Raw genomic sequence first — 9,201 nt, forward strand, 5'->3', positions numbered from 1 at the left:
GTGCAGCAGCCAGGGACTCTCGGTACAACAGAGTCCAGGTCAGTGAGAAGAGGGCCTGAGGAACGAGGGTGCAGTAATGGAAGACCAGGAGGAAACACGATGAACAAACTGCAAGGCACAATGTGCTGCCCCTTGGAACCTCTGTTCTTTCCGTCTCCCATTCTACAGATGAAATATGCCTTGGGTCTTTTTTGCGGGGAAGGTGGTACTGGGAATCAAACTCAGGGCCTTGTGCTTGCCAGGCAGGCCTGCCTCTGCTCTTTAAGAAGTCTTCAGTTCCAAGGACAAAGCATTATGCACAACACATTGTGCCAACATCTTCCCCAAGCTGAAGCCACTCCTGGTGCCCCTGCAGTCTCCTGAGCTCTCCCTTCTCCCCACAATGACTCCTCCACACTCTGTGGCTGGTGCTTTCCTGAGATGATCTGTCTGTTCTTCCACTTCCCCAGCGGCCAGCTCCCCTCCACACTTACTCTTCCAGGAAAGCCAGGCCCAGTTTCCCAGACTGAGACCACCGTGACTCTGCAGGGCCTGGAGGTTACTCCACCCTCCCTCCTGCCTTCCTATGGAGCAACCCAAGGAGCCAGCAGATCCCCCAGCCTGGGAAAGGCCCTTGTGCCTCTCAGAGACCACCATAGCCTTTCAAGAGTGCCTGCCCTGTACTAATTCTGATGCGTCTGCCACCCTCTGACTTAGTTCAGTCCTTTGCTTCTCCCATCAGGAGAGGGGAAAAGAGAAAGTGCTTTCTGTGCTTGTCCTGGGTGAACCCTCCTTAGTTACACACCTGGGTGTGTGAGGGAGAAATCCAGGCTCAGGTCTCAGCAGGGACCTGCGGGAGTGAATGCGGCCACCCTGAGGCTTCCTCCTGCTGTCTGCAGACAGCTAGTGCTGAGCTGTTAAGGGGAGACCAGGACCACCACAACAAAGATGGGAAAGGCACTGCGAGGCAGGGACACAGCCTCAGAGACAGCAAAGCCCTCAGGATAAGCACCCAGTCCAGCCTCCTGTAAAGTGCTAAGGGAGAAAGTGCTTCTGAGCCAGGAGCCCAGAAAAGCCTCTTAGCCGACTGCACTGCTCTCCTTTATCTCTGCACTTCACATGGTCTCAGTGGTGATTGTGACAGCTCAGCACATCCTCTTCTCATTCGTGGACCATGCAAGTTCTTTGTCACCAAATCATCCAAAGTCCTATCTGAAGAAATATCTGATTTCCATTTAATGAAATATTTCTCTTGCATGGCTGCATAATTCTACACAGATCTTGTGGGTGGACACGTCGGCTGAATTCATGCCACCACTTACGATAGAGAAGAGAGATTAGTATGTTAGAGACACAGCACATGGCTTAAGCCTTGCTGATACTCATTGAGCAAATGGAATGAGACAAATAAGAGGAAACAAGGACTCTGGCAAAGTGTGTGTCATAGAACTGACATTTGAGAAGGCGACTCACATAGAAGACTGGGAATCGGAGTCCACAGATCAAAGAGGATGCTAACTCCTACATGCTCCCTGGGAAGATGCAAAGGTAAGAAAACCTTCTGCTTCTCAGCCCTTGCTTTGTCTCAAGGATGGTACCTAGTTGGAGGGTGTGGGGGCCTGGTCTGTGGGGAGGGTCAAGTAAAATGAGCTGGAGGAAACCACAAAATAGAGAACATCTTCTGTGGCACCTTGCTGTGTGTGAGCCTTGTGCACTTCTTCTGGACCCTAGGGGGAGCGCTCCCCATCTGATGCAAGGGAGACTGTGCTTCAAGATCAGGCACAATGCATGCACTTGAGTGAGGGAACGTGAAACCATCTGAGTTTCATTAGCAGTGACACTGAGGGAGATGTGAGGATGAGAATAAATGAAGAATTCACCCTGCTCTAAGAACACAGGGAGAAGTTAAATGTGATCCAGTCCTATAGTCCACAACTTCCCTGGGTTGAAGTGATGACCCTGAATATGGAGGACATTTGCACATGGACCTACAATGAGCAAGACTCTCTTCTTCTCTCCAGCAATGACTGGACACCACAGCCCGAGGACTCTTCTTCAGCTCTCTGGAGAGTGAGGACATCTTGCACCCAGGACAGCTGCAGAAGACTCTGTTGCCCTTCTTGAAAGGGCGGCACCAGACCCTGTGGGTGAAGAGGCCAAGGTGCTAGCAAAGCCTTGCGGCACAGAACTAGGGTGACCAGTATACTGGGGTCTCCAAGTCACCAATTTTTCCAATTCTGTTCTGAATTAAACTTAGGACATCAGTAAATAGATGAGTGGAATGGAGCTATTAACAATCAGCAGAAACTGCATTGTCTTTATTTAGCAGAGCATAGACGAACACATGCTTTAAAAACTAGAATCAGACATGTTTTAGGTTAAGAAAATTTTGATTAGGGAACATTTTGATGTGTAGACTTATTCTTGAAATCTGCCCTATTTGAAGTTTTCAAAGTGTGTTAAAATGCATTATGATGTTGGGAAATTTGTTTCCTCAGAGAAGCAACAACTACTCACAGGAAGTTCTTATCTTCCGGGTGGCCCTGATTCTCACTGAATTGACAGTGCTGTGCCTTGGGATGGTGATAGCCCCTTTTATTTCCATTACAGTGAGGTTTGCCCCTGTGATTGGTATTGATTGCTAACTGTGGGCACCTTTCCTTGTATCAGTAATGAGTCCCCTATCTCAAATGTCAGGTGTTGTCAGATACCTTTATCCCTCTCTCCGGGATAACTGTGTGGAGGAAGCAGCTGAAGCTGGAGAGCGACCATTTGTGTGGAGCAGTAGGAGGTCAGTGTGTGCCCCTGACAAGCTGCCCCAGCTCAGAGTGCACCAAAGTGCAAGGCTATCCAAACAATGCATCTCTAGGCAAGGATGTGCCATGTGACTTTATCTTGTAAATGTATCAATAAAAGCCACTATGGTGGTTGAGCACTTCCTTTCCTCCCATTAGGAGAGAGGGCTCCACTTGACCTCTGCTTTCATTTCTTTTCTTTATTTTCCCACCCTCTAGCCATCCTTAGTCTGGGAACATCTGGATCTGCACCGAGAGATGACACCTATGCAGTCCTCTTCTGGCCCTGAGTGTGGACTGTCTAGTTGGATGGTATTGACAAGGCAGTGAAGGCACTTACAGATTGTATAAGGACCAGAGGCAAAAGCCAGCTCTGAGTGGATTCTTTCTTTGATCAGTTCTTCATCTCTGGAGCACCATCTATTTATTGGTGCTGGAATGACAACCACCAATGGTAAGTGTCTCACTGTGGATACTTCAAGGACTGTAGTGAAAGAGGGCTTGTATGGTCACTTGGGTAAAATATAGGAACCTTCTCTGGTTACTCAGGGCAAGACTTTACTGCTATGTTGAAAATTAAGAAGGAATACCTGTCTTTTTAAGTGCTCTGTGAGATTCCATGTGAAATGTGATCCTGCCTGGGAGGGTCAAAGGTATTTTCTACCCCCTCCTGTGTTCTCCTTCATCTTCAGAGCAGGGAATCTCCCTTTGGAAATTTCCAGATTCAGCTCAGCTGAGATGCATGTATTTTTCTATTCATTCAAAGACAGTCCTAGGAAGACTGGGAACAAAGGCATTTGTTTTTACTGTATCAGGATTTGGAGTTTGTGAATTACTTTTTTGGCAGCATATTAAAGACTTCATATAAGTTTACATCATGTACTGATCACTGCTCTGGATGCATTATTTGTACTGTGAGTATTTCTTCTTCCAATATAGCAATTTGCAAATCATTTTAGTGTCTCTGATGGTGATTGTGAACTTGCACCTAGAACTTGATTAGGAGCCTTTGGTCCATGCATGATAAAGATCTTTAGCGATTACAGGTCAGGGTACTTTGCCGAGGGTTAAATTTTCCAAACTGCTTCCATGCTGACTGCCCTGTTGAGACTTTTTTTTTAGTAGAAAATTCTGCAAGAATGTATGTTCTCCCAGCAGTGCTCACTTCATGATGTTAATGTGACGCTGAAGGGGAACATGCAAAGCAGTACATTCAGGAACTTCATGGTCTGCAAGGATCCTCAGCACACAGCAGGGCTGACTGAAAAGGGAACATTCTTCCCGGTGCTAAGTGGTCTAGGCTATGAGGGAGGCTCATAGGGATAATGCCAGGCCTTGTTGTGTTAGAGACACCAGGGGACTGAAAGACAAGGGAGATTTGCATTTCTGGTTGCTCCTGTCTCCTAGAAATGGCTGATCACTGTGATATATATGGTAAGAACCAATCAAAGACAGCCAAGTACCCTGCTCTGTGCTCCCTCTTTGTAATCCCGTAAAAACTTCCCTCCCTGAGCCTTGCTCAACATTTTAGCACACAAAAGCCTATAATCATGTCACCTGACCTGCCTTCTCCCCCTCATGTGAAATCTGACCGTGCATCACAGTCTGGTGGCTATGCCCATCTCTCCTGATTCTCTTCTCACTTTCACAAAGTATCCACAATCAATTACATGTACTCTTGTTCACATCTTAGCATCAGCTTTTTGGAGGAAATGAATCTGAGCAAACACAGAGCTCCAAGGCAGAAGCAGGACTATCAGGGAGAGAGGGAAAATACTACAACCCAGGGGACAGGGAACAGTAGTGTGGAGCAGAGTGGGGACAATAGAGGTGGAGACAATCACATTTTACCTTTCTGTCAAAGATAGAGTGTCAAGAAGCAAGATACAAACCCACAGAAAGAAAGAATCCAGGCACTTGGCAGCTCAGTGCAAAAGCCCCGGGTTCAATCCTCAACATCATGATAAAGAAAGAGAAAGGTTACTAGACTGGCTGCTAGGATATGTGCTAAGAGAGGGAGTGGCCATCCAAGATGCCTCCATGGTTTTAGGGCTAAGAACTGGAAAGGTGGATCTCCTTCACCTGAGATGCTAAAGCCTGTGAGGAGCACACGTTCTAGGAGTGACACTAAAGGCTTAATCGGGATCTAGAAGGCTGGAGATAATAATAGCTATGCAAAAGGAAATGTCACAGGGACTGTTGCTTTCCTGAGCTTGATTCTGCAATAGGCTGTTGGTTAAAGACACAACTTTCGGAGTTGCTGTGTAGCTGGCATTTGATGGCACAGAACTGAAGGTGTTAACTAAGAGGTAAGAGATCATCAAAGGGAAAATCTAGGATCCAAGTCCTAGCACACTCTAGATTTGGCAGGTGAGAAGAATCCATCAGGTGACAAAGGTCAGACAAATGCAGATTTATCCTAAGTGCCTGATGAAGTTCACGTTTTAACCAAGTGTGTGGCCCCTTTTGAGATAAATACTGTTTGCCTCAAAGTCTGTTTTGTGTGACTATTTTAATTTTTGCAATAGGGTCTTGATAGGCAGCTCAGGCTCTTGAACCTACTATGGATTCCAGGCTGCCCTCAAACTCAGGGCGATCCTCCTGCCTCAGTCTCTGGAGTACTGGGATTACATGTGTACACCACCATGCCTGGCACTTATGTGAATTCAAAGGAGCTGTGTCGTGAGATTTTCCTTACTAGATGCCCTCACATCTTTCTCTGTGCTTTTACCGTTTTATTTCTGTTAGCTTAGTTTCCCTTCCTCCCGGTCCTCCTGTCATAGCTCCCTGGGGTGGCCTGAAAAGCGGTAGTCTGCAGCTTTAATGCCACTCCACCCATCCCCCACCCGCTGGAGGAGGCCTCACCAGGCCCCTTATGACGTCATAGTTTACTCAGCCAATGGGACGAGAGGTCTGGTCCCACGCCCACTGGTTTGAGTTTAGCATCTCCCTGGTTACACCTTTTGTGGGTAGTTGGTGGATGTGAGAGGAGTGTGTTTGAGAGTTTCCTTGTGATGGAAGGGACTGTCATGAAGTGGTCCCACCCCTTTCCCTGTCCATGTCTTCCTATTCCTGAAGAAATTCAAAGGCAGAAATTGGCTGCGGCCAAAAAAAAGGTAAACCGAACAGGGTCTCAGTTCCTGGACCCAGAGCAAGCCCCCAGCAAGCAGCTTCTTGGCAGTCTGTACCCCCCTGGGAGAAATGTGGAGGGACCCTCAGCACTCCGGTGCCCCCTTCAAGCCCTGTTACAGATCCTCTCCTCACACCCCGAATGCATCCACCTCCAGGGGGACTCTCCTTTAGGCCTCACATGGGGCTTGGCTCTTGCCTCACATACTTTGTCTTCCTGAGCCCTACATTGGAGGACCCCTTTCCCTTCAGCTGTCTGCACACAGAGGAGGGTGGGGGCACAGAGGGAGTCTGGGGACAGAGAGGGAGGAGCAGAGTGCACTTAAGACCCTTTCCATTGGACGCCCTCATCACTACCCCTCACCTGGCCCTTAATCTTCCCACTTGGATCCCTAAAGCAGCTTTAGCCCCCTTCTGGTTTCTCTGGTGAAGACACAGATTTCTCCCTGGAAGGGCATGTGAACATGGGAGCGGGTATAGAGGTTTTGGCCACTGGGCTCCTTAACTTAGACACTGACCACCTAAAACTTTCATCAGGGACCTCAAAAGGTTGACAGTCTCTCTGGGTGACCCGAGTAGATCAGATCTGTGTGAGCTTTTTCCCCAGGAGCTGACTCTACAGAGAGACTCAGAATGTTTTCTAATTGTCCCCTTTACCTTTGACTCTCCTGTGTGTGGTACTGATGATTACACCCACAGCCTTCAAAAGTACAGAGAGCTGTCTATTACTGAGCTGCACTCCAGTCTGTTACTGTCTGATTTCCCCCCATTACGTCTAGGGACTAAGTCCAGGGAGCACAGGGTTCCATGCTCAGCCCTTTTTAGTTTTTATTATTTCTATTTGAGGAAGTGTTTGACTACTTTTATGCCCTCAGGTTTCCCTCATTCTTATCCTGCTATTGCAACATCACCAGTATTTGGGGTTACAGGCCTACACCACAGTGACAAGTTTCTCTTTCTCTTTTCTTTCATTTCTTTCTTCCTGCTGTTCAGCCATGTTAACTTGTGTGTTTACTGACTGACTGACCATCACAGTGTGTTGTAGGGCCGTTGGCAGCATTAAGCAGATGGTGTGCATAAGAGTGTTGTATTGGAGGATGTGAACCAAGTGGCTTACTGTTTTCGTGAGTATCATTGCTCTTCTTTCCACAGTTAAGAGAATTCAAAAAGCAGAAGCGGCGTGATTGATTTCTGGTGGATAAAAGAGTAAGTTTTTAAAATGCATAAAACCTAAGACACCAGTGGTGGAGAATGTCACCCACATGAAGCTGTGTCACGGCTGGCCAGGCAGCTAAGGATGGGGCTGCAATGGCAGTAGAGGGTCAGAGTGCAGAGGAGAACAATGTCAGGTGCTAAGAATTCTGCATTTAGGGCTGGGCCTGTTATAGCTCAGTGGGAGGTTTCAGAGAGAGCACTGCAGCTTGGGGCCAGAGAAGGGAAAGGTGTCAGATACTAGGGTGATAGAAGGGTCTGAGGTCACTAGTCCCTCCCTCCATCTACTGTCCCCTGTGCTCTGGGCAGGTGCATGAGGTAAAGGAGGAGCGGGACAAGAGGGCTGATAAGCCTCCTGTCCAGCTGAGTGAACTGGAGAAACCCGTAGGTGAGTGGGGACAAGGGTGATCTGGGCAGAGCGGGGTACCCGGCTGTGGGTGGGGCTTACACTGCCCTAGGAGACAGGGTGGACTCAAGGGCACAGTGGTAAAGGGAAGGGCATCTGTGCCAGGAGCTGGCAATTTAGTCCTATCTCTGAGCCTCAGTGTCCCCACTTGCAGAGAGGGTATTGTGCCCCTGCCAACCCCCACCCAGGATCCATACAGGAGCATGGCTTCAGGCCTGGCCATGATGTGGTTGTGAGGAAACAGTCATGAGGAAGCCAAGGCCCAAGCAAGGAGCCTGGAGTGGGGGCTGAGCACTGAGAGCTTGTTCAGGGCCCAGAGACCTGGACCCTTTCCACTACCTCCTTGTCACCTGTGCCCCAGCCCTGCAGCCCCAAGCAGGGCCATGTCTGGAACATCAGCAGCTCCTGTGGGAGGTGCAGAAGGTGAAGAAGGAGCTGGAGGGCGCCTTGGGGCAGCTAAAGGAAGAAAACCTGGCTCTGCGGAACAAAATGAGGGAGCAGGAGGAGCGCCTTCTGCAGCTTGACACCAGGGCAGAGCTGTGCTCTGTGCAGGCAGAAGAGCACAAGAACATGGTGCACAACATGGAGGAGCAGCAGAGGATGATTGATGCCTTAGGGCTTCAGAACTGCCTGATAAAGGAGCAGCTGGCCCAGATGCAGGACGGCTTCCAGAGGCTGGTGCGTGTTCACTGCTCACCAGGCTCCTCACCACCAAGACCTTCTGCGCAGAGCAGCACCGGAACCCCTCTGGCTCCTTCCCCCTGCAACACATTGGGCCACTGTCTCCCTCAATTGGGAAAGTGTCGCATGAGTCAGAACCCTGTGGGGCTTCTCCTGCAGAGAGGGGATGATTATATGTCCTGCCTTGCACTGTAGACACCCAGGTGGGGTCTCGGGTCGGTCCGTGCTGGTGTCACTGATTACCATTCTCTGTAGAGAGAAGAGAACACCAATTTAGTGACCACCCTGAGCTCAGAGCAGCTCAGACACAAGGAGCTGACTTGGAAGCTGGGCCAGCTGCAGGAGGAGATCACGCAGCTCAAGGCAGTGGTAGGTGACTCCTGCCCCATGGGACTGGGCTAGGAGAGGTGCTCCCGATGGGGGTGGGAGGTGCTGGGGCCAGAACTGATCTCCCACAGCTGGACCACAAGTGACCCCAGAGTCCTGCAGTGTCTGGCAGAGCAGTTGTGTGTCTTTTGCTGTTGGTCTCTGAAATGTAGAGGTGTGTGGCTCTGGGGTCCTCCCAGGTCCTGATGTCATTTCCCTGCCAGAAGCCTGAGTTACCCTACTGCTAGGAGGAAACAGGGTAGCGGGGGGAGGCTCCTTGGTGCAAACTGAAGCCTAGAGATCACTTAACGCATGTGGCATGGCTCCATCTGATTCTCCGTAGATGTGGTGAGGTCCACATTCAAGAACAGAGGTTGTAGGACTGGAGACTGGGAACAGGAGGCCAGTGGTTCAGAGGAGCCCCTACTGAGCTCAGGCTGCTGAAGCCCCAGGGTATGCCTGCCCTCACTTCTCGGTCTCCTGCAGGTGGCGCTGAAGAGCCAGGAGGCCCAGGAGCTGCAGCAGCAGAGAGACCAGCTTATGCCAGAGTGCTGAGGCACCTTATGCCAGAGTGCTGAGGCCTGTTTACACCTGGCCTCTGCAAGACACGCTCTGCAACATCAGCATCTGCAG

The 9,201-nt window shown here is 49.7% G+C and overlaps 1 long non-coding RNA gene across 1 annotated transcript; it reads left to right on the forward strand.

The window, feature by feature from the left end:
* Positions 1–1,893: 1,893 nt before the first annotated feature.
* On the forward strand, positions 1,894–8,051 carry LOC111757950 (uncharacterized). Its single transcript, XR_010040364.1, has 4 exons — positions 1,894–2,770; positions 2,994–3,228; positions 7,056–7,109; positions 7,425–8,051. It is a non-coding gene; the product is annotated as an uncharacterized LOC111757950 (long non-coding RNA).
* Positions 8,052–9,201: the final 1,150 nt, after the last annotated feature.

The sequence above is a fragment of the Cavia porcellus genome, unplaced genomic scaffold, assembly GCF_034190915.1.
Source record: "Cavia porcellus strain 051 isolate PalLab524CR breed Dunkin Hartley unplaced genomic scaffold, mCavPor4.1 scaffold_17, whole genome shotgun sequence".
In the NCBI taxonomy this organism is placed as follows: Eukaryota; Metazoa; Chordata; class Mammalia; order Rodentia; family Caviidae; genus Cavia; species Cavia porcellus.